We start from the raw sequence: 24,005 nt of genomic DNA, 5'->3' as shown, positions 1-24,005 counted from the left end.
TCTATCACGTCATTAGTTCATTAAAAGGCTATGTGCATCACTAATCTACAATCAACTTGAAAGCAATTTATGTACAGCTAATATACATGGTGAAATAAAATGCAAAAATGAAATGACAACTATACAAGGCAGGGGCCCTCTACCACCTATGAAATCAAATGCTTAAAGGAAAATAAAGATATCAAATAAAGGACTAATGACTTCGGCCCAGTATCTCTGCTGCTGATTTAAAATGAAAATGAAATCTATATTAAATTCAATTAAAAGTGAGAACAACTATCTCACACTATTTTAACTCTTCAACTTAATCTAAGCAATGTGAAATCTAAGTGACACTACATAAAGGAGACAAATCACACTACTTTAACCTTTTCTTAACCTTTTTGCCTTTCAGCTAGATTTATCATGTGAGAACAGTTATGAACAAGTCAGCAATGTGAGTCTTAAAGCAAACTAAACCAAGTTGTACTAAGTGATATTTTGGCTCCAATAAAGTTATTTGATTATGGAAAAAGAACCATCAATAGATGAACAACTTGATATCTAAGAGCAGGAAGTAAAGTGCAAGTTAAAGAAATGATACTAATGAAAATCAAACTGCAGAAAAATAAAGGTCAGCAACATAGACAAGATGATCACACATGCCACTAGTTATGAAATCAAAGCAAAATTGAACACACTTGCATGAATTAAAATTGCATGAATGAAAAATCTAATCTACCTTACATTCTACAAAGCAATATTTACAAAATGAAATCTACTCTACCTTACATCCTAATATGCTCCATGACATCTACTTCACATCTCCTTCCATGTTGAGAACATCAAAGCTTTATTCAAATTCTTCAAAAGTACAAAGTACAACAAAGTCCTCCAAAGCTTTCAAAAGCCATCAAGGAAGAACTACAAACTTAAGAACTAAGGAAAAAGACTAACAAATGAAGGAGAGAGATCTCTTATTTATACAAAAAGATGAGAGCCGTCTCATTAATGAGAAGCCATGAATCTCTCCCTCTACCTCTAGAGTCCTAATCAAAATAGGAACTGATAAGACACATGTCTTCTTAGAGTTACAATACAATTAGGAGATGTGACACATATCCTCATGATCCCATGATTCTTTCCACTCAAATTCGAATTTGGCCTTGGGGTGCCACATAAGGGACTTCTAGAAGTCTCCTTTCAACCTACACATGTCAACAACCTCAACCCATTTGTTAGGTATAAGCATATGCACATTATTTTCTAATGTTTAACCACAAATTCACTTAAAAGGCTTAGAAATAATAAAGATTGGAAAAACATAAAGGTGGCCCAATGATAATGAAAGTGGGATGAATGTGGTGACATAGTAGTGAAATGGAGGTGAAATGGAGGTGATATAATGGACATAATAGTGAAAGTGTAATGGAAATGAATGACATTTTCAAGGCTCAACATACCCCCGAACTGAAGCTATTGCATGTCCTCGTGCAATATATATTACATTAACTCTTTTGATCCTTGAGCTTTGGCTTAACTTTGCATGATATCATTTGATAACTTCATATTTCTGCAAAGTGTTTTACTTGAATTGCAACATGGTTGGTTCTTGTGTTACAACCATTTTTTTTCTTTGTTGTTGCCTTCTACTTTGATCTTTGAACTTTGCATAATGATATTTTGATTATTGTTGCAAAGTATATCTTTATTGCATTGCATGATAGTTGGTTCTTGTGTGACAACCATGATTTTGTTTGTATCCAATTTATCCTTTAAGCACTTTTTCAAAAGCCATTGTATGCTCATAATAGCAATGTAATAATTAATATATGTTGGAAGTATGTGAGCTCATGAATATGATATGGACATGGCAAGATATGAATATGAATGTATTCCCCCCCCAACTGATGGTATTGGCAATTTTATGAAATGAGGAAGAGAAATGTTTTTCCAACAATTATCATTCTAGCTTTTTATGGAATTCTATGGTCAAAAGTTAGAAAATGCCGTACCTTCACTTACCCTTTGGAATGGATGAGTTGTATGTGTAGTGGCTGAAAATTTCTGATCATATTCTTCTTCAAGTGGCTAAACAAGAGGAGCCATGGATAGAGAGATAAGATGACTTTTTATTGCTTCTACTAAAACTTGTTGAATCTGCTCCAAAATGCTGAAAATAATAGTCTTCATGTCTTCAAAACTCATTGGCACAATTCCTACTATGTGAAAAGATGTTCTGATGTCGAACATAGTAGGAAATTATTGGCTTAGTGGCCATTAATGGATGCCACTAGTCAACATGAGAACTCTCACCATTGATGACAATGAGAGTCAAGATGCCCAAACACATCTTGCTAGGTACGAATGAATTTGTTGAAGTCGAGTCACCTAGAAGATCTGACGAACAAGGGACATTAATGTATTCCCATTGTGTGTCAACATGAGGACTTGCCATTAAGGCATGCAAGCCTCAAGGTGTTTTTACAAAGAACTTAGACTCAAAGGACTATGGACTCAATAATTTGCATTGAAGCAGGGCTTATTTGCGGAATGAAAATGACAAGGAATGGAAGATGAAAATGGAAAATGGCAATGGAGAACAGAAATGGCAATGGCAATAAGCATGTGAATGAGCCTCTTGCTTTTATTTGTGGGTTATGAATGGACAAAAAGAGATGGAAAGTGTATGTGAATGTAAATGGAAAATATTGAGTGAAATGAGGTGAATGGTTTATTATGAAGTATGGATGTGATGGATGGATGTGATGGAGACAATAGCATCTGAAAGTTTTTCAAGTGTTTGGATCTGATTTTGCATCAGCATATTTCCTCTTTGTTGCTGATCATCCTCTTATGAAACAAATTGGTCTCTTAGAGAGACACCATTCTCTTGCAGTCATTTGTCCTTCCTCCTAGAACCTGCAAAAAAAACTAATACTTCTTCTGCAATGGAATGTAAGATTATCAAAGGAGAGAGGTGATCAATCTCTCTAGTTATGATATTTACACACAAAACAAAGAATTTGTATTAATGAAACAAGTTCTCAAAGGAAAAATCAAAAGAATTTATACCTGCCATGGAATTAGTGCCTCAAGTTGATGTTGCTTCTTTTCAACAATTTATCTCATTATTTTCCATTTCAAACTCTAATGATAGATTTCTCATTATATAGATCTTGTTGAGATCTTTCCAATGATAGTTAAATCATCAAAATCTGATTTTGTATGAGAAAGATAGGTTGATTTGAACAATGAGGTTTTTTCTAGCTGCGGAATTGGAGAACAGCTGCGGAATTGGACTTTAGCTGCGGAATGTGCACAGTTCTATAGCTAAAAACCTTGAATACAAAGTTAGCCATTCATTTTTCATCATCAATCCAAAATTAATCAATACCTTCAGAAAAGTGAGCAAATAACTTATTTATTTCATTGATTCAAAATTATTACTTTTTCTTGACATGCAGCGAGTTAGTGTGGCGACTTTGTGATAACACTCAACTTGACTTCCCTTTGACCGGGGTCATTTTCATCAAATTTGACCGAATGAATAGGACACCATCCATGTACTGACATTCCCCTAGCTACCCATGTGGCTTGTTTTGCTTGATGACACCTGCAACCTAGAGTTTAACAAAACAGCTGCGGAAAGTTGGGCTAGCTGCGGAAAGTTGGGCTGGCTGCAGAAAGTGGCTAAAACAGTCGGTCATCAATTTTGAAATTTTTTTTTCATTGTCTGCAAGATCTGGTTTCAGAACGTATAAACATTGTCTTCCCAATATTGTTCCCTTTTCTGGAATGATAATCCGGTAAGCCATTATGTTATGTGCAGCTGCAGCAATTTTGCGATTTCGCATGAGAGCCTCCATAAATGTTTTTATTTGATCAACATCAGTTACAGGTGACAAATGAGCTTGGAAAGTACTTCTCTTTTCAGTAAAAGGAGCACCGTGAACAATCCCAAGGATCCTGTCCAATTCATCCAAGGATTTATCATTGGACTCCATAAGACTACTCTCACAACTCCAAGTTTGTGGACTATTACCACCTGAAATATGCATGCATTCTGACACTTCTGGTATCAAATCCTCTTTGTGTTTTGCAATAACATCCAACTCTGTTTCTTTCCCAATTCTACTTATGTTTCCATCTAATTTTATTCCATTTTCTCCCAACATTTAACCGGCAGTGACGAAACATGCACAGATGGGTGGCAGCGACTTCATGGGATTTAATGACAGAGAGTCGTGTTCAATTGGAATACGTCTCTAAACAGGTTGAGTTTAATAAGATGGAAGGCGTGTAATCGGATTTCAGATGCCAGCATACAGTTGATTCCTAATTGGATTTCTCTTCCTCAGGCACGTGGAATTGAATCACGCATTCAAACTATCTGTTAATTAACTCAATTTTCGTATTTCTTCACGCGGCGGCAAAAAAGAGGCTCCAAAGAACCGAGGATTTTTCCCAGACCGCCACAAATTTCTTCAAACGGTTTCTGGGTTATCTAACTAACCCACCTGGAAAAAAAAAACCCATGTTTTAGTTTTTTAAAATTCGTCTCTGTTTGGGCAAATCGAACATTTGAAGTTTGACGTTTTTTCTGTGTTTACGTTTTTCCAGAGTTAACTGTTCTCACTGTTTTGCCTTTTATGAATTTGCATTCGGCCTGTGAAATTTTGGAATTAACGGTTGGATGCATTCTCATACATGTTGGGCAACACATAAGGCCACATTTCATTCTTTGGAAGACACGACAGAGACAAATGAAGTCTCTGAACAGCATGGACAAGCGGAGACAAATGAAGTCCCTGAACAGCATGGAGAGGGTGAAGGCATGGACTATGAAGAGACTCGGGAGGTAATAGGTACAGGAGCGGGGGAAAATACTCATGTTGAAGAAGGCATTGTGAAGGTGCGAGATGAGAATGAGAGGCTGAAGAAGATGGTGGTTGATCTGTTCAATAAAACTGAAATGCAGAATCAGTTGATTAATACCCTGAGCCTGAGAATTGCACGGCAGAGGCACTTAATACCCCTTTGAAGCATGACACTAGATTTTTTCTGAAAAGACTTTGCTTCAATCTAATTTTTTTTCATATATACAGTGCAATTTTTTTTTATGTTGCAGGTTTGTTTCAGGCCAAAGCTTGATCAAGGAGGCAGATTTTTTTATTGAAGCCACAATGAAAACTAGGAATGGAGATAGCCATAGATTGCTTTTCTCTTTTTTTCTTCTCTGAAATTGTAAAATTTTATAAAAAGGATTAATGATTTTCAATTTTAGGCAGCAAATACTTCAAGAAAAACATGCTAAAAACAAGTCTTTGACTGAGGTCCTAGGTTGATTTTTCATAGATCTGAGCTAGGTGACTAGGATAGGATCCATGTTGGGACAATTCTGGAGATGCCCATGTGGTCGGTTTTTTCATTGGATGCCTGTAACCTGCTAAACCTTGAAACAGCTGCGGAATTCACAGCTAGCTGCGGAATCAGGGTAGTTTCCGCAGCTAAGTTGCAAAACCTTATTAGAACAGGATACAGTGTTTTGAAGACCACTACAAACCATAACTAGACAAGTTTGGACAATTTGAACCTATCAAAGCAGTTGAGTTTCATTTTTTTATCATTTTTTTTATTGAATCAATTGAAATGATGAAGTTTATTTTGTCTCCTCTTTTTTTTCTTTTATTTTTTTACATAACAATTCTCTTTCTGATCCTCCAGATCACACAAAGTGCAAGAGGAGAGCATACTCAAGAATTGTTAAATTTTTTTTTTTAGATGTAAGAAATAAGGTTTCCTAATTACACTTCCCCGGCAACAGCGCCAAAATGTCTAGTCAATTTAACGTCTTAAATTGCTCTACATAAATTATCAATCCGGGTATCGTAAACTGATGAAGTGTGGTGCACCATATGTGCTTAGTTAACCTTTCTCTTACTTCGTCGTTTTATAGTTTATGTTGTTTTTGGGGTTTTGTTCTTGTTGCTTTTCTAAAGTGTTTAATGCAACTTAAAACATGTTATTGATGGAGTTAGTATTTAAACAAAAGTGTAAATATACAACTAGTTCAATCGAAATAAAATGCAATAATCAAATAATGAGAGAATGACTATGAGACCCAGTATCCTTGCTGCTTCAGCAAAAGGACAAGATGATTCTATCACGTCATTAGTTCATTAAAAGGCTATGTGCATCACTAATCTACAATCAACTTGAAAGCAATTTATGTACAGCTAATATACATGGTGAAATAAAATGCAAAAATAAAATGACAACTATAAAAGGCAGGGGCCCTCTACCACCTATGAAATCAAATGCTTAAAGGAAAATAAAGATATCAAATAAAGGACTAATGACATCGGCCCAGTATCTCTGCTGCTGATTTAAAATGAAAATGAAATCTATATTAAATTCAATTAAAAGTGAGAACAACTATCTCACACTATTTTAACTCTTCAACTTAATCTAAGCAATGTGAAATCTAAGTGACACTACATAAAGGAGACAAATCACACTACTTTAACCTTTTCTTAACCTTTTTGCCTTTCAGCTAGATTTATCATGTGAGAACAGTTATGAACAAGTCAGCAATGTGAGTCTTAAAGCAAACTAAACCAAGTTGTACTAAGTGATATTTTGGCTCCAATAAAGTTATTTGATTATGGAAAAAGAACCATCAATAGATGAACAACTTGATATCTAAGAGCAGAAAGTAAAGTGCAAGTTAAAGAAATGATACTAATGAAAATCAAACTGCAGAAAAATAAAGGTCAGCAACATAGACAAGATGATCACACATGCCACTAGTTATGAAATCAAAGCAAAATTGAACACACTTGCATGAATTAAAATTGCATGAATGAAAAATCTAATCTACCTTACATTCTACAAAGCAATATTTACAAAATGAAATCTACTCTACCTTACATCCTAATATGCTCCATGACATCTACTTCACATCTCCTTCCATGTTGAGAACATCAAAGCTTTATTCAAATTCTTCAAAAGTACAAAGTACAACAAAGTCCTCCAAAGCTTTCAAAAGCCATCAAGAAAGAACTACAAACTTAAGAACTAAGGAAAAAGACTAACAAATGAAGGAGAGAGATCTCCTATTTATACAAAAAGATGAGAGCCATCTCATTAATGAGAATCCATGAATCTCTCCCTCTACCTCTAGAGTCCTAATCAAAATAGGAACTGATAAGACACATGTCTTCTTAGAGTTACAATACAATTAGGAGATGTGACACATATCCTCATGATCCCACGATTCTTTCCACTCAAATTCGAATTTGGCCTTGGGGTGCCACATAAGGGACTTCTAGAAGTCTCCTTTCAACCTACACATGTCAACAACCTCAACCGATTTGTTAGGTATAAGCATATGCACATTATTTTCTAATGTTTAACCACAAATTCACTTAAAAGCCTTAGAAATAATAAAAATTGGAAAAACATAAAGGTGGCCCAATGATAATGAAAGTGGGATGAATGTGGTGACATAGTAGTGAAATGGAGGTGATATAATGGACATAATAGTGAAAGTGTAATGGAAATGAATGACATTTTCAAGGCTCAACAGCTTTCTAAAATACTATGAGAAGAAAAAGTTTGGATTAAAGATGAAAATCACTTTCTCTTAGATTGTCCATCTTATACTCACATTTGATCTAATTTTCAAAATATTTGTAGTACTACCAATTTTTTAGACTTTGTAAATCAGCAAAATTATGGTGATGTGGAAAAGTTTCTCTCACTTCTTTTTTTAGCATAACAATAAAATGTTAAACAATTTTCATAAATCTCTTACCTTCTTAAAGTCAAGGAAACCAAATAAATCTTCATAATTTTAATATGATTATGATGATCAATAACATGCATCCCTTAAATTTGTATTATTTAAAACAATATTACAAACATATTTTTATAATTCCATAATACGCTATAAATGATTAATATTCATACAATATTAGCCAATTTTATTAAATACACTTAATTCTTTTTTCCCTGTAAATAGATATTTATCAATGCTACATTGGAGATAAAATTGTTGTAACAGTATTGTTTTTTACTTTTCCTGTGAAATGGCCGCTAGCAACTATTTATTTCCAGTTAAAATTTTCTGTTTTCAAACTATATATAACGGTCAGACACCCATTAGATTAAATTGGAGTTGTCTAACGAGGCGGAGGAATTGCCCGGACGGTAAAAAGTGGCTGGAATCCGGGCAAAAAAATTTCAAAAAATCTAGTAGAGGCAGTGTTTGAATCGCGTTTTTGATGGTAGAAATGGATTCAGCGCCATCAAAAACGTCTAAGACACCTAAAATTTTAAAATTTAACAACTATAACTTGGATTTAAAAAAATCCTTGCCGGATTTTCTCTAAATATGACCGGAATTTCCATAACTTTCCGGGCAACTCCTCCACCTAGTTAGACTACACGGATTAAAGTCGTTGATATTGAAAACTGACACATGTTCAGTCAATTGTATTTAATGGTGAATCACACGTTAGATTAAATGAATCTTTTAACATTGACACAATCCCAGACTTCCAGTTGGTCAATTTACATTTTTCCCTCTCGAGAATGATTGCTTCTCAAGAGAATCGACACAATTTGTTTTTCTCTCTCCAAAATAAATGATTCTGAACTGAATCGATGCAATTTACTTTTCTTTCTCTCGAGAATGGATACTTTTCTTCATGATACTGGTGAATTGATATGTTAAATAGTGTTTCATTAGCCATCAAACGCGTACTATAGCCGAAGACTTTAGAGCTTTTAGTATTAGTTGAATACTCGGTGATAGTCAAACTTTGAATAGTGCAATTTCACATTTATAATTAATTATTCTTCATATATAATAATCAATTATTCTTTTCAGGGGGGGAAGAGCACCCCCGCTGAAGAAGCAACATTTACATATATTCGCCGAAGCAAGCAGATACAACAGTTGGAGCTACGAAGCAACATTTAACATATATTTGCCGAAGCGAGCAGATACAAAAGTTGGAGCTGCAAAAGGGAAACCCTTTGCCTATGGATGTCAGTAAATATATAGGTGAAGGAGGTAGTTCATGAATTATTATCCTTTTACCAATTAGGGCTTGATGGGACGATGAGCTCAAGGGATAAGGGATGAAAATTCCAAGGTAGGATAGGATATGGTTCGAGACTTTTAACTGAGGTAAATGGTTACAACAGATCCTGGAAGCTTCTGGAAGAAGAGGCTTCATGATTCTCTCTCTTTTTCCCGAATTTCTAGAATCAATGCACCCCCAGGACTGAGCAACCAACTGGTGACCAGTGTAGGTGTAGAGTGGAGCAACCTGGTAGTCAACGCTATCTAGTAGGAGGCCAGGAAGCGTTGGTCCTTAAAATAACTGAAATAAGGTGTTTTCAGATAGAAAATCAAGGATTAGAATGAGTCATGCTTAGGGCTTTATGCAAGGATGATGAGAAGGAGGTCAAAGGATGTTGATTGATCCATTTGAAGGCTTATTTACCAGATGTGACAAAATGGCCTATAACACCTAGGACGTAGAGCCTTATTGCACCTATCTTTAAGAGTGAGGATACACATGTTCTCTATAATTACATCACCATTATCATTAGCCACATTTTATCCAAGTTGTATTGCCTTATTTTTTAAAAGGAGATTAGCCTTTGGCTTGAAATCCATGGTAAAAGAGCTAAAGGCCAAGTTGGGTTTAGGAGATATCATTCAACCATGGATCATTTTGTTACTCTTATGATAATTGCAAAGGAGTTCCACAATAATAAACATGATCTCTTCTATTTTTTGTTGACTTCAGAAAACATTTTTGACATTGTCTCTAAAATAAAGTTATGGAAGAGGCTATAAGAGATAATGGTTACTCTCAATTGAGGATTGTTGTGACAACGCTGTATGAAAATGTTATTTCCAAGCTTAACACAATTGAGGTTTCTTCGAAAGAAATTAAATGCAATATTAAATTAAAGCAATGGTGTCCCTTATCAACTACCCTTTTTGGCATATAGATTAATAAGCTATAACAGTGTTTGCAGGATGCAAGTTGTGTTGGCCCCACACTTATTGGTATGGTCATAACTCTTCTCCTTTATGCTGATGATATTTTCCTTTTGGTAAGAATTTGTTATGATCTTGGAAATAAACTCAGAATCTTCCAAGATTTTTGCTCTAAGATGGGTATGGCCATTAATACTGACAAAACAAAATTCATAATAATTAAATCCAAAATGATCACCTATGATACATTCATTTATGGCAATATCTCATTTTTTTAAGCAAGCTCCATCATGGAAATATGTAGGAATTGACTCCATCATAAACTCAATTTGAATTATAGAATTGAGAAAATGGATAAGCAGAGATTGGATCGCTTATCATAGGGTTAAGAACAATTATAAATCGACAAATCATTGGATTTGGGATAAAGAGAAGGATAATCTTTGAGACTCTCATCACTCCTATTATTTGATATGGAGTGAAGTAGAAATATTGAACAGATCTAAAAGCAATTTATAACCTACAACCTCAATATTAAAGGAAATACTCCCTACCATATCCTCCTTACTAAAGCAAGTCTTTCGCCCATTCAAAGCATAACTATTACTAGATATCTTATGTTAAGAAGAATTTATACAACATGGACACCAAGAGATTTTCTAAAATTGTTTCTAACATTAGCTAAAACCCCCACCTTGGACTCAAGTGAAGGTGACATATGGTTGTTAGTCTTGGCTAGACTAATAGAGAATAAAGGTACTCATTTTTTTAAGGTAGCAAAAATCACTCGATTTTGAAAAGTGGTGATTCAGAATACACATTTTTTTTGCATATTTTTGGCACTTTAAATTTTCTTATGTATCAAGTATGAACATTTTTTGTAAATGTTAGTGATTTTCATGATGATTTTGAAAAGTGTTGATGCGGGCTTATTTATGACAGTTCAAGTTTTTTATGTGTCTAGTATGAACATTTTTTTTGTTAGTGATTTACATTTTGATTTTGAAAAGTGTTGATGCAATATCAAACCTTTTTGTTTAGAAGACTTACTTTTTACACTTTAAATTTTCTAATGTGTTAAGTGTAGATTTTTTTAAATGTGGGTGATTTTCACGTCGATAATAAAACATAAAAAGTCAAATAAAAAAACATGACAAAAAAAATTAATATAAAAAAAATATATAAAATAAGAATTACAATAAAAAATTAGAAACAAAACAAAACAAAATTAACTTGTAAAAATAAAAAACAATAAACAATAAAAAAAACATATCAAAAAATTCAAATACTGAAAAGAAAAAAAAAAAAAATTAAAAAAAACTAATACAAAAGAAACAAATTTTCAAATATTGAAAAAAAATAAAAACGATAAAAAATTAAAACACAAAATAAAAAAAAAAAATAGCAAGTAATAAAACATAAAATAAAAAATAACCAGTAATAAAACATAGGATAAAAAATAAAAAATAAAAACATGACAAATAAAATCAAATATTAAAAATATATTAAAAAAAAAAATCAAAATTTGCTAGTAATCTTTAAAAATCTAAACAAAATAAAATAAAACAAAAAGTAACCAAAAAAATATTTCAAAAACACAAAAATAAAATAAACAAAATAAAATAAAACAAAAAGTAACCAAAAAAAAATATTTCAAAAACACAAAAATAAAACAAAAAGTAACCCAAAAAAATATTTCAAAAACACAACATAATTTAAGGAAAAAAATAAAAAACAAAATTTCCGAAGTTAAAAAAATAAAATTAAAAATAACAAAAATAACATTAAAAATAAATTAAACATTAAAATTAAAAATATTTAAAAGAAATTAAAATTTTAAATAAGTATTATATTATAAATCATTTAAAAAAATAAATATATAATATAATTTAAAAAAAAAATCGAAAAAAAGGGCACTATAGTAGCAAGGCCAAAATAACTTCTAAATTATTTTTAATGAAATTTCTACTTAGCTTAAAATTATTCTTACTTATTTTACTAGTTAGCTAATATATTTTGATTGAGGAAAATTATATACAATGATAGAAAATTCCGAATAGAAAAACGATTGAAATATATTATTATTTTTTTATTAAATAAAAGAATAAATATCAGAAAACATAAAACAAATGCTTCCCGTGAATTAAATAGGAAATTGTAAACTGAGCCATAAATTTAAACTTCGTTTAAATCGAAGCCCTTCGGAATGCATAAAATTGCTTTTTAATAAGACATCCCAAACAAGAATACCATACCATACCATACCATTCAGCTATGCGCAATCTACATTATAATTAATTTGTAATCACTTAAGGACAAACACTGGTTTAATTACTCGTTTGAAAAACTCAAAATAAATATTATTTGATATTGAATTTTTATATCCAATATTTTTAACATTAATGTAATGTATATTTCAATTTTAAATTAATAAGACGTGTGGAATCAGCTGTGATGAAACGCTGAGAAGGATGCCCATCGTGGACTGCATGGCAATGGGCCGGTCGTGCAGGTGCCTACAAACTATTGCCATATGTAGGTGCAGATGGGCATCCGAGAACTTCGAACACTGAAGTCGATAATTGCGGCGTTTTCCTCATTGATCATGTTCACACCAGGATTATCGTCATTCCGGGGATCAACCTCTGCGACCCTGGGTTGGCTCGCACACAGGAAGTAGGAAGTACGGACTTGGTGGCTCAACAGCTCTGGGTAGCACGGCAGATATTCGGAATCTGCTCTTGCCATCTTAGGTTTTTTTATTCATTTTTATTTTTTATTTTTTTTTTATTTTTAATTTTGTTTTTTAATGATTTATAATATAATATTTTATTTAAAAAAATTTGATATTTTTTATTTTTATTTCTAATTTTTATTTTTTCTATTTTTCAATTTAATTTAATTTAAAAAAAAATCGTTTTTGGTTATTATTTCTTAAATTGTATTTTTAAAATATTTTTCATTTATTTTTTTAAAATTTTATTAATAAATTTTGATTCATTTACATTTTATAGTTTTATGGTCTGAAATTTTGTTTTCCTTTGTATTATTTTTGCGTTTTTTTATTGTTGTTATTTTTTTTTGAATATTTGAATTTTTATTTTTACAACTTAATTTTTATTTTTTAAACTGTTTTTTTCTTTCTTTTTAAAGTTTTTTAGTCATAAATTTTTTCCATAATGTCATATTTGCAATATTTGGAAAACTTAAAATATTTTTTAGTCATCATCTTTGATTTAATTCCATGGTTGAAAATTTGTCAGTATTTTAATGTTTTTTCATGAATATTTTATCTTTAATATTATGGTTGATAACAGTTATAAGTATTTTTTTTTAAATTCATGCTTGAAAATCATTGGAAATTTAAAGTTTTTTTATAGTCATGATATTTTATTTTTAACCCTAATATTCAGATGTACACTTTTTTTTTTCAAGATGTTTTTTGCACACAAAGATTTGGTTTTCCCATTTTTTTAAAATGTTGAGCACTTTTAGTTTTCAATCTATTTTTTCATTTTTTTTTGGGATTTTTGGGCTAGAGTAACTGTTTTGAGGTAATAGTTTTTGTTTGACCGGTAACTATGTTCCAAATCTAAGGAGAAATTGTGGAGCAACAAAGAGGTAGAGGAAAAAAAAAACTAAGATATTTTAAAGAGGTAATCAACGAGAAGAAATTATTTTGATGTCTTGACTACTATTAATTAAAAATTGAGCATTCCTAATATAAAATATATTTATGTCTTGACTACAGTTAAGTAAAAATTGAACATTCCTAAGACAAGAACTAATTATCGTGGCCTCCTAAAACACTATGAGATTAAAAAGCTTGGATTAAAGATGAAAATCACTTTCTCTTATATTGTCTATCTCATACTCACATTTGATCTAATTTTCAAAATATTTGTGTTACTACCAATTTTTTTTACTTTTTAAATCGACAAAACTATGGTGATGTGATCTCATACTCACATTTGATCTAATTTTCAAAATATTTGTGTTACTACCAATTTTTTTTTTACTTTTTAAATCGACAAAATTATGGTGATGTGGGAAAGTTTCTCCATTTCTTTTTAGCATAAAAGTAAAATGTTTTTTACCTTCTTAAAATAAAAAAACTAAATAAATCTAGATAAATTTTAATATAATTATGATGATCAACAATCTGCCTCCCTTTAATTTTTAATATTTAAAATAATATTACAGATATTTTTTGCTAATCCATAATCCACTATAAATGATTATTATGCATACAATATTAGCCAGTTTTATTAAATACACTTAAAATTTTAATGTTTACTTTTATAAATAGATATTTATCAGCTCTACACTAGAGAACAAATTGCAGTATTGTGTTTTACTTTTCCTGTGGAAATGGCTGCTAGCAACTATTTATTTCCAGTTAAAATTTTCTGGTGTCAAACTGTATATAACGGTCAGACACCTATTAGATTAAATTTGTTGACATTGCAAACCCACACATGTTCAGTCAACTGTATTTAACAGTGAAGCACATATTAGATTAAATGAATTGTTTGACATTGCAAACTGACACATGTTGGGTCCATGATCCCGGGCTTGGTCAATTTACTTTTTTCCATCTAGAGAATGAATCGACGCAATTTGCTTTTTTTTTCTCTTGAGAATGAATGCTTCTGAAGAGTGTACTCCACGCATCATAAAGTTGTTTATTTCAGTAAATTATTAATTAGATTACGAGTGAACTCCACCTATCAATATTAATCAATCCATCGTCATCTAAATGCTGAAGAATGTTGGTACTGCACTGACGCCCAAGTTTTTCTTTTAGAGAAAGAAAGAAAGTAGATTTGCAAATTTAATAATATTGTTGTGGTTCCAACGCAGTCATTTCTTGAATCTTCCGGTGTTGATTTGCGTTGAATATTTATAATATTTCTGTTCATTTTTTTTCTTTTTTTCCAAAAAACTGCGAAACTGGTGGAGGTCTATTCAGAAAATTGGAATCAATAGAGTCTCGCACACAGATAGACGACAAAATTGAAATTAGACACAAAATTAAGAGTGAACATGAGGTGGGCATGTAGATTTGGCCAGCCATACCTCTTTTGCCCCGGATAATTTATTGATACTTGACCGCAATGAACAACATGTAGACCTGGCCAGCGATATGTCTATTTCCCCGAATTTCCGTTGCTTGCTGCCCACTTCACTATTCTTTAAATTCTCCCTTTGTCCGGAAGGGAGAGTACATTAGTAGCAGTAGCAGCAGGAGCAGGAGCAGCAAAGGAGAATATGGAGATCAAACAAATAAAACGTTTTGCCGTTGTTATGATCATGGGGATGGTTTCGGTAATGCTGTTGTGGGCAGTGTTTTGGCCTGCAGATTTGTGTCTCCCCAGTGAGCTTATAAATTCATTCAATGCTTCGGACACTCTCATCATGTTCGTGGTATGCAATATTATCATAATTACAATCACACTCAACACCCACTTATCGGAATTGCCATGTAAATCAAATGAAGTTACAGCTTTTCGCGCGGGATCGTTTCGCGCGCTCGAAACGCCTAAATCAGACGATAGCCAACCCACTGAAGAGATGAAGTTTATCTTCAGAGCCGAGGACACCGATTCCAGGGACAATTACATGGGGATTTGCGATGCGGATTTAAAGGATAATTTTCTGTGCACATCAGTACCTCATGAAGTGATCCAGCTTGTGGACGAAGATTTGAAGAGAAGAGTGGAAGAATTTATAGCGAAATTCAAAAGTCAACTGTGTCTTGAGAGACAACAGTCTCTGTCTTTAAGGAGATTGCAACTTGCAGTGACTGATGACATAGAATAGCATCGCTGTGTATAATGAACGTGAGATGATAACTTTGTTTGCTCATCAGTACCTCATAAATCAGTATATCGCGATTCAAAATCTTTGATTGAATCGGTATATGGCGACTCAAAATCTTTGATTGATCATGTTAATGGAGATGGCCTCATTAGCCGTGCTCACCTTTTTGGTTGGCTAAGCAGAATTATGCACTTTCGGAACTTTCTGAAGCAGTTTTCAATCCAGCATATCTCAGTTCCAGGAATGTCTAGGTTAACCTCCTCTCCAAGGAAGGCCTTGCGATGGAGCCGGGATCTTGGTCTTTGAGAGTTCTTCATGATGGATCTTCTTTTTTTATTCAGGATTTCAGAATCAAGGGAATGTGATTTCTTTCAATTTTTGGCTTCTGCAGCTCTTCCTGCATCAAGGGATTGGGACTTCCTTCAATCTGGTTCATATGACTTGCATTTTTTATTTGGGTTATATCTGTCCATGATGTATAGCCGCACAGACTTTTGAATACTTCTGTATATTTTTGAGATTTTGACTCTGATCTTTTGGGGATCTTTCAATTCTGTTCTATATGTTTTTATAGCCTGACAGTTCCCACTGTCATATGAAAATATACTGTGATCTTTATATTATCTTAATATAAATCTATGATAATTTTTCTGTCTGGAAAAAAAACGGATGCAGCTTGTGGATGTTCCAGCGGTTACAGAAGACTAAAAAGTTCAACGAAATGGATTTTAACAGGAAAGTGGAAGAATCTATTGACGAATTCAAACGTCAAATATTGTGCCTAGATAGACACGAACAGTCGCTGTCTTGGTGTAGGTTGCACTGCGTATATAATCTTCAGTCATTTATTGTAAATTGGGTGAACGGCACACCCTTTTCCTCCCCTCAAATCCCAGCAGAATCTTGTTTATTTGTAGTGTCAGTCTCATCATCTCTGGAACTTTATCTATAAAAGTCTGCTTCAGAGGTTGGGTTCACTATTTGGAATCTTAAAATTAGAGAAGCAGAATCAAAATCAAAGACGAGCTACTGATTTGTATATGAAAAGTCCAATTAATCTATTATATATTTCGCGACAACATAACTTTTATTTTAGTGTGTTATTTAATGAGATAAAAGGTTAAAAATGTATAAACAAAGATGCAGGTAGTTTCTGTGTTAATTTTATACACATTTAAGATTTAGACTTAATAATCATGTTTTTTTAATTAAATTAATTAATTAAAAATTGATATACGAAACAAGTGTTATATGAAAAGAATTATGATTTTTAAGTATGTATTATTCATAATTATTTAATAAAATAAATATGAATTTAGAAAATTAAAAATTATATTATATGTTTTTTAAATCTATATATTTAATTTATATTATTTTCTTGTAATAATAATAAAGTTGTAATTTAGTTAATTTTTATGATAATTTTTTATGATTGAATAAATGGTTTTTGTTTAAGATATATATTTAAATAAGTGTTTTGATGTTTATCATAAATTTATGTCTCCTTACATCAAATTTGTATTAGTTGATAGTGATGAATTAATATGTTAAATAGTGTTTTATTAACCATTAAACGTGTATTAGTTGAATAGTGGCTGATAGTCAAACTTTGAATAGATGTGTGCAATTTCACATTTGTAATTAATTATTCTTAATATATAATAATATAGATAACAAAAAATATTTAAAACAAACGATAAACATGTAGAGGTTGAAAAGGTTCAAGCTGCTGCGTATTAGCGTCAGCTCCTTACAGCTGAATAACATGAAGATGAAAAATCTATTTATATCTTGACAACCCTAAGATACAGAGCGCTGATGCTATCAATTTCTCTCTTGGAGATTTGCGTTCCGACAAATGTCTCAAATGTCATTTAAGTGCAGGATTTTTAGAAATTTTAAATTGTGAATTTTAAATTAATTTTTGTAATGATATCTTTGGGAAATTGTAATTGAATCTACATATGGATGTAGTTAGAAAATATTGAACAAAACTTGTAAGGAAAGAAGAAAGAAAAATAATAAAGATATAATAAATTAGATTTATGAAAAAAATAAATTTTTAACTGTGAATTTTTAATTAATTTTTGTAATGATATTTTTGGGAAATTGTAATTGAATCTACATATGGATGTAGTTAGAAAATATTGAACAAAACTTGTAAGGAAAGAAGAAAGAAAAATGATAAAGATATAATAAATTAGATTTATGAAAAAAATAATAAAAAGTACGAGAGAATACAGTTTAATGCAATATATTTTATATGACTAAACTAATTGTTGGAAATAATACTGAGAGGGGGGGTGAATCAGTATTATCTAATTCTTTTAATGAACCTTCCTTATTTGATCTTTGAATTATATTTGCATGTCAGTACCATAAAATAATGTGCATGAACAAAGAAAACAGATAGTCACACCAAAGAACACAAGATGTAAGGTGGAAACCCAATGTGGGTGAAAACCACCTGCTGCAATATGTCTCTATCTTCTTTCAAATTAGAAACTTCTTTTACAATGGTTTTGTACTGGTGCAGTCCTTTACCAGTACGCAGGCTGCAACCTGAAGAGAGCTACAACTCTCTCTCGTTTTCCAGTCTCTCCTGGAAGGGAGCTACAACCCCCTACTTCTTTTCTTACAAGGACCACTTTTCATAAATTTTCAAACTGGATTCATAAGCATCAATTGATCATCAAGAGTAAGAGAATCACCCAATCAACTGTAGTAACCAGATCAACAATAATAGGACCAAACCCAGAACACAACAATGATAAACAAAGATTTTAAGAGAAGTAAGCACCCTGCTCAACTGCTATCCTGAGTCACGGACTCACCCTGCTCAACTGCTGGCCTGAGTCCCCGGACTCACCCTGCTCAACTATTGGCCTGAGTCCCCGGACTCACCCTGCTCAACTGCTGGCCTGAGTCCCGGACGCACCCTGCTCAACTGCTAGCCTGCGTCCCGGACGCATCCTGCTCAACTGCTAGACTGCGTCCCTCGCTCTGAGTCTTTTGAACTGCCTGCGTCCCGACGCACCTGAACCCTTCTGCGCCTGCGTCCCGACGCACCTGAACCCTTCTGCGCCTGCGTCCCGGCGCACCTGAACCCTTACTGCACCTGCGTCCCTCCGGTCATAGATGATTTCAAGACTTCAGAAGTAACCCAGACAGTCAGATCTACAGATCTGAACATGCGCCGAAGAGATCTCGGTCCATCAGTAGATTCACTTTGTTTAGATCTAGACCAGATCTAGCCCTCATAAGATATTCAACCAAAACCATACATAAACCAAATGATCTCCTCTGCTTTATATAGGCAAGCTCCTCCTCAAATCAAGGAACAATACCACGAGCCGACACCATAATAACCCAAAACCGTCGGCTAAATACCAAGAGTAAAACATAAGAAACCCCCACGTGCTTTTTACTGCCTTGAAATGTGTGCACTGGGTGGACGCACCCCGTGAACGGCTGGCCTGCGTCTCTGGACGCGGACCCTGCATGGTGTACCTGCGGGTACGCACCTTCTGAACTGGCTTCCTGCGTCCTTCATAATTTTTCAATAAAATGAGAGCTTATCATCAACCTTTGCTGCTGACATGAAGAACAGTGATCTACCACCTGAATGGGTTGCCATCAAGGACAACACTTTAGCCATAATGCCAACAATCTCCCCCTTTGGACTTGATGGCAACCTCACAAACTTCAGCTTCATTCTCCCCCTTTGACATAGAGGGCAAAGGGGTATACTCCCCCTAAGATCATGCTCCCCCTGAAAAAGAACCAGATATGCAACAAAGAACCATAATCCACCATGAAAGAGATAGAGACATATTGCAGCTATTTCCAAGATCTCCATCTGACCATCCTCCATAATGCCAACAATGCATTATTTGCTCCCCCTGAACCTGTGAGCCAACCATGACTGAACCATTTCCTGAGTCTGTTCTGCTCTCCCTGAGTCTGAGCCAACCATGACTGAACCTGAGTCTGTTCTGCTGCCCTTTCTTCATATACGCGACTTTGCAGCCTGTAACTCGCGTATATACGCGACTTGTCTTCATTATATCAGCGTATGCAAGATGGAATACTGAATTTCATCACTTTCAGATTCCCCTGTGTCTGTTATGTCCGATGTCTGAATTATGCCACACCTTTCTGTCTCTGTCTTCTTCAATTCCTGCAACTGTGATGATGTATGGTCCTTTTGTTTTGAGTTTTGAAATCTGCTCCTACATTCCCTTGCTTTATGCCCATAGTTGTTGCATGTATAACATCTTACATTTTTCATGTTCCTTCTATCACAATCAATTGCTTTGTGTCCATATGCATTGCAGGCAAAACAATATCCTCTGAAATACCTGGGATGCGATGATCTTTCTTGAACCATTCTACTTCTACATCTGGCTGCAACATGTCCAAGATTATGACATACATAACATTCAACATTTTTCAGTGGAGGAAATAATCGTCTATCACGTCCATAGTTAGGAGTAAAGGATCTTCCTTGAGGAATTTCTTTCCTTGGTTGTTCCTTGTTGAGCATTTCTGATTTCTCATTAGAGTTTCTTGCCTCACCTTGTGAACTAGATTCACCTTCAACACATTCGTGAAAACCAAGACCAGTCTTGATAGCAGGAGACCTTTGACTATTAAGAATATCATCCAAGACTTTAGTACTATCTTGAAATCGTAAAAGCTTATCTTTTTCTTCTATTTTACCTTTCAAGATATTTACCTCAACTTGATGTTGTTCTTCCTTTTTCAGATATTGATTCCTTAGGTCTTCTTCAGCTTTTCTTCCTTCTTCCACTTGTCGCTTTAGTTTGGTCACTTCATGTTCTTGATCTTCAAGATCTTCTCTGTTCTGTTCTCTTAATTTTTTAAGATCTTCTTTTAGAGAGAGGATCTTTGATTCAAGTTTCTGAATAGTTGTACTCTGATCCTTTACTATATCCTGCAATTGCTCCCTTACCCTGATTTCTGTCTCCAATTGTTCTTTTAATTTGGCAATTTCTTCAGTTTCTGCATTCTTCTCTTCATGTGCCATGAGACTTTTAATATCTTCGCTATTATTGGATGAAGCATTCTTCTTCTTATGTGCCATGAGACTTCTAATATCTTCACTATCATTGAATGAACTTTTAATATGGGTATAATAGCTTCTACCATCTTCTTCAGATATCTTTCCTTTGTTATGAGGACATCTAGCAGCATAGTGACCAACTCTACCACATAGAAAACATTTGAAAGGTAGCTTACCTTTGAACCGTCCAGTTCCCCGTTCAAGATTCTTGACAAAATTTACCTCATCTTCTTCCTCTGACACTTCGAATGCGGCCTCTGGTGGTACCTCTTGTCGCATTTCAAAAGCAGTTAAGATCCCATGAAGTTGTGACATGGTGATTTTCTGCACATTCTCCTTTTCTTCTATGGCAGATACTTTAGAATCAAATTTAGCAGACAAAGATCTCAAAACTTTTTCAACTAAGACAACTTCCTCAGATTCTTCACCCAGATCCCTCATACAATTCACAATCTCATCCATACGCAGGAAATAATTAGCTATGCTTTCATTATTACGCATCTTAAGAGTTTCATACCGGATTCTGAGAGTTTGAAGCTTTGCTCTTTTTACCTGATCATCTCCTTCGTAGCTTGTGACGATTTTGTCCCATATTTCCTTAGTTGATTTGAAATGCATGATCTTCATAAATTCTGATTGAGTCAAACTACTCAATAGGACAGTAACAGCTTTGGCATTGAGCTCATATTGCTTTTTCTCTGCTGGATCTGTAGGAGTTGCTGATGGGAATTTGTATCCTCCTTCTACGATTCCCCAAACTTCTGCTCCAAGTGATTGTAGATATGCAGTGGTTCTTATCTTCCAGTGAGTAAAATTGTTCCCGTCAAAGACTGGTGGCCTGATGTGTGCTTCTCTTTCTGGATTAGCCATTCTGATGGATCTTTTCCTTCAAGCGATCAAGCTTCCTCAGAAGGACCTGCTCTGATACCAATTGTTGGAAATAATACTGAGAGGGGGGGGTGAATTAGTATTATCTAATTCTTTTAATGAACCTTCCTTATTTGATCTTTGAATTATATTTGCATGTCAGTACCATAAAATAATGTGCATGAACAAAGAAAACAGATAGTCACACCAAAGAACACAAGATGTAAGGTGGAAACCCAATGTGGGTGAAAACCACCTGCTGCAATATGTCTCTATCTTCTTTCAAATTAGAAACTTCTTTTACAATGGTTTTGTACTGGTGCAGTCCTTTACCAGTACGCAGGCTGCAACCTGAAGAGAGCTACAACTCTCTCTCGTTTTCCAGTCTCTCCTGGAAGGGAGCTACAACCCCCTACTTCTTTTCTTACAAGGACCACTTTTCATAAATTTTCAAACTGGATCCATAAGCATCAATTGATCATCAAGAGTAAGAGAATCACCCAATCAACTGTAGTAACCAGATCAACAATAATAGGACCAAACCCAGAACACAACAATGATAAACAAAGATTTTAAGAGAAGTAAGCACCCTGCTCAACTGTTATCCTGAGTCACGGACTCACCCTGCTCAACTGCTGGCCTGAGTCCCCGGACTCACCCTGCTCAACTGCTGGCCTGAGTCCCCGGACTCACCCTGCTCAACTGCTGGCCTGAGTCCCGGACGCACCCTGCTCAACTGCTAGCCTGCGTCCCGGACGCATCCTGCTCAACTGCTAGACTGCGTCCCTTGCTCTGAGTCTTTTGAACTGCCTGCGTCCCGGCGCACCTGAACCCTTCTGCGCCTGCGTCCCGACGCACCTGAACCCTTCTGCGCCTGCGTCCCGGCGCACCTGAACCCTTACTGCACCTGCGTCCCTCCGGGCATAGATGATTTCAAGACTTCAGAAGTAACCCAGACAGTCAGATCTATAGATCTGAACATGCGCCGAAGAGATCTCGGTCCATCAGTAGATTCGCTTTGTTTAGATCTAGACCAGATCTAGCCCTCATAAGATATTCAACCAAAACCATACATAAACCAAATGATCTCCTCTGCTTTATATAGGCAAGCTCCTCCTCAAATCAAGGAACAATACCACGAGCCGACACCATAATAACCCAAAACCGTTGGCTAAATACCAAGAGTAAAACATAAGAAACCCCCACGTGATTTTTACTGCCTTGAAATGTGTGCACTGGGTGGACGCACCCCCTGAACGGCTGGCCTGCGTCTATGGACGCGGACCCTGCATGGTGTACCTGCGGGTACGCACCTTCTGAACTGGCTTCCTGCGTCCTTCATAATTTTTCAATAAAATGAGAGCTGATCATCAACCTTTGCTGCTGACATGAAGAACAGTGATCTACCACCTGAATGGGTTGCCATCAAGGACAACACTTTAGCCATAATGCCAACACTAATATTATAGTGAGTTTACGAGTGAATCTAGTTTAGAGAAATATGAACATGCACTAAGAAAAAGTGACACAAAGTCCTAAGTAACTAGACATGTAGTTATTAGTTAATTCTCTCATGCAAGTGGAGATATTCCTTGTTCATTGGTCATGCAGTGCTTAGTTAACTATCTCATGCAAGTAGAGATTAGTAGAACTCATGAATCCCTTCTGGAGTCCTCTTTTAGTGATAATAACTAGGTTTTCATGCAAGACTCTACTCACTAGTCTAATTGGAGTACAATTAAGTGTATGTTATCTCCAATACACCCCCAAAGCACTACTAGAGAGAATAGAATGAATGGGAATAAAGAAATACAAGCATTAGGCATTTGTGTCCTTCACCCAAAGGAAGTTTTATAGAAAGTGAAAATTTTTCTCAGTGAAAGTCTTCATAATAATGTCGATAGTTTGTTCAGATGTGGGATAATATTGCAAGTCAATGACCCCATCATGTACTAAGTGTCATTCTGGTAGTGGTAAATCAAATGAAAAAGTATGATATTTTTTCTATTTTTCTCATCCTTTAAAAGGAAGTAAGTGGCACAAGCATTCATGGAAATAGTCCAAAAACTACATGGAATACCAAATATTATTATAAATGACAAAAATTCAATTTTCATTGCAAATTTTTGGATTAAATTATTTCCTTGTTTGGGTACCCAATTGGCCCACAACTCATATTACCATCCTCAATCTAAGCGGCAAGTTGAGATTGTGAACAAATTTTTA

Source organism: Pinus tabuliformis, chromosome Q (genome assembly GCF_031772625.1).
Source record: "Pinus tabuliformis cultivar Carrire ecotype Pingquan chromosome Q, CPIR1, whole genome shotgun sequence".
NCBI lineage: Eukaryota > Viridiplantae > Streptophyta > Pinopsida > Pinales > Pinaceae > Pinus > Pinus tabuliformis.
This window is presented reverse-complemented; position numbering follows the sequence as displayed.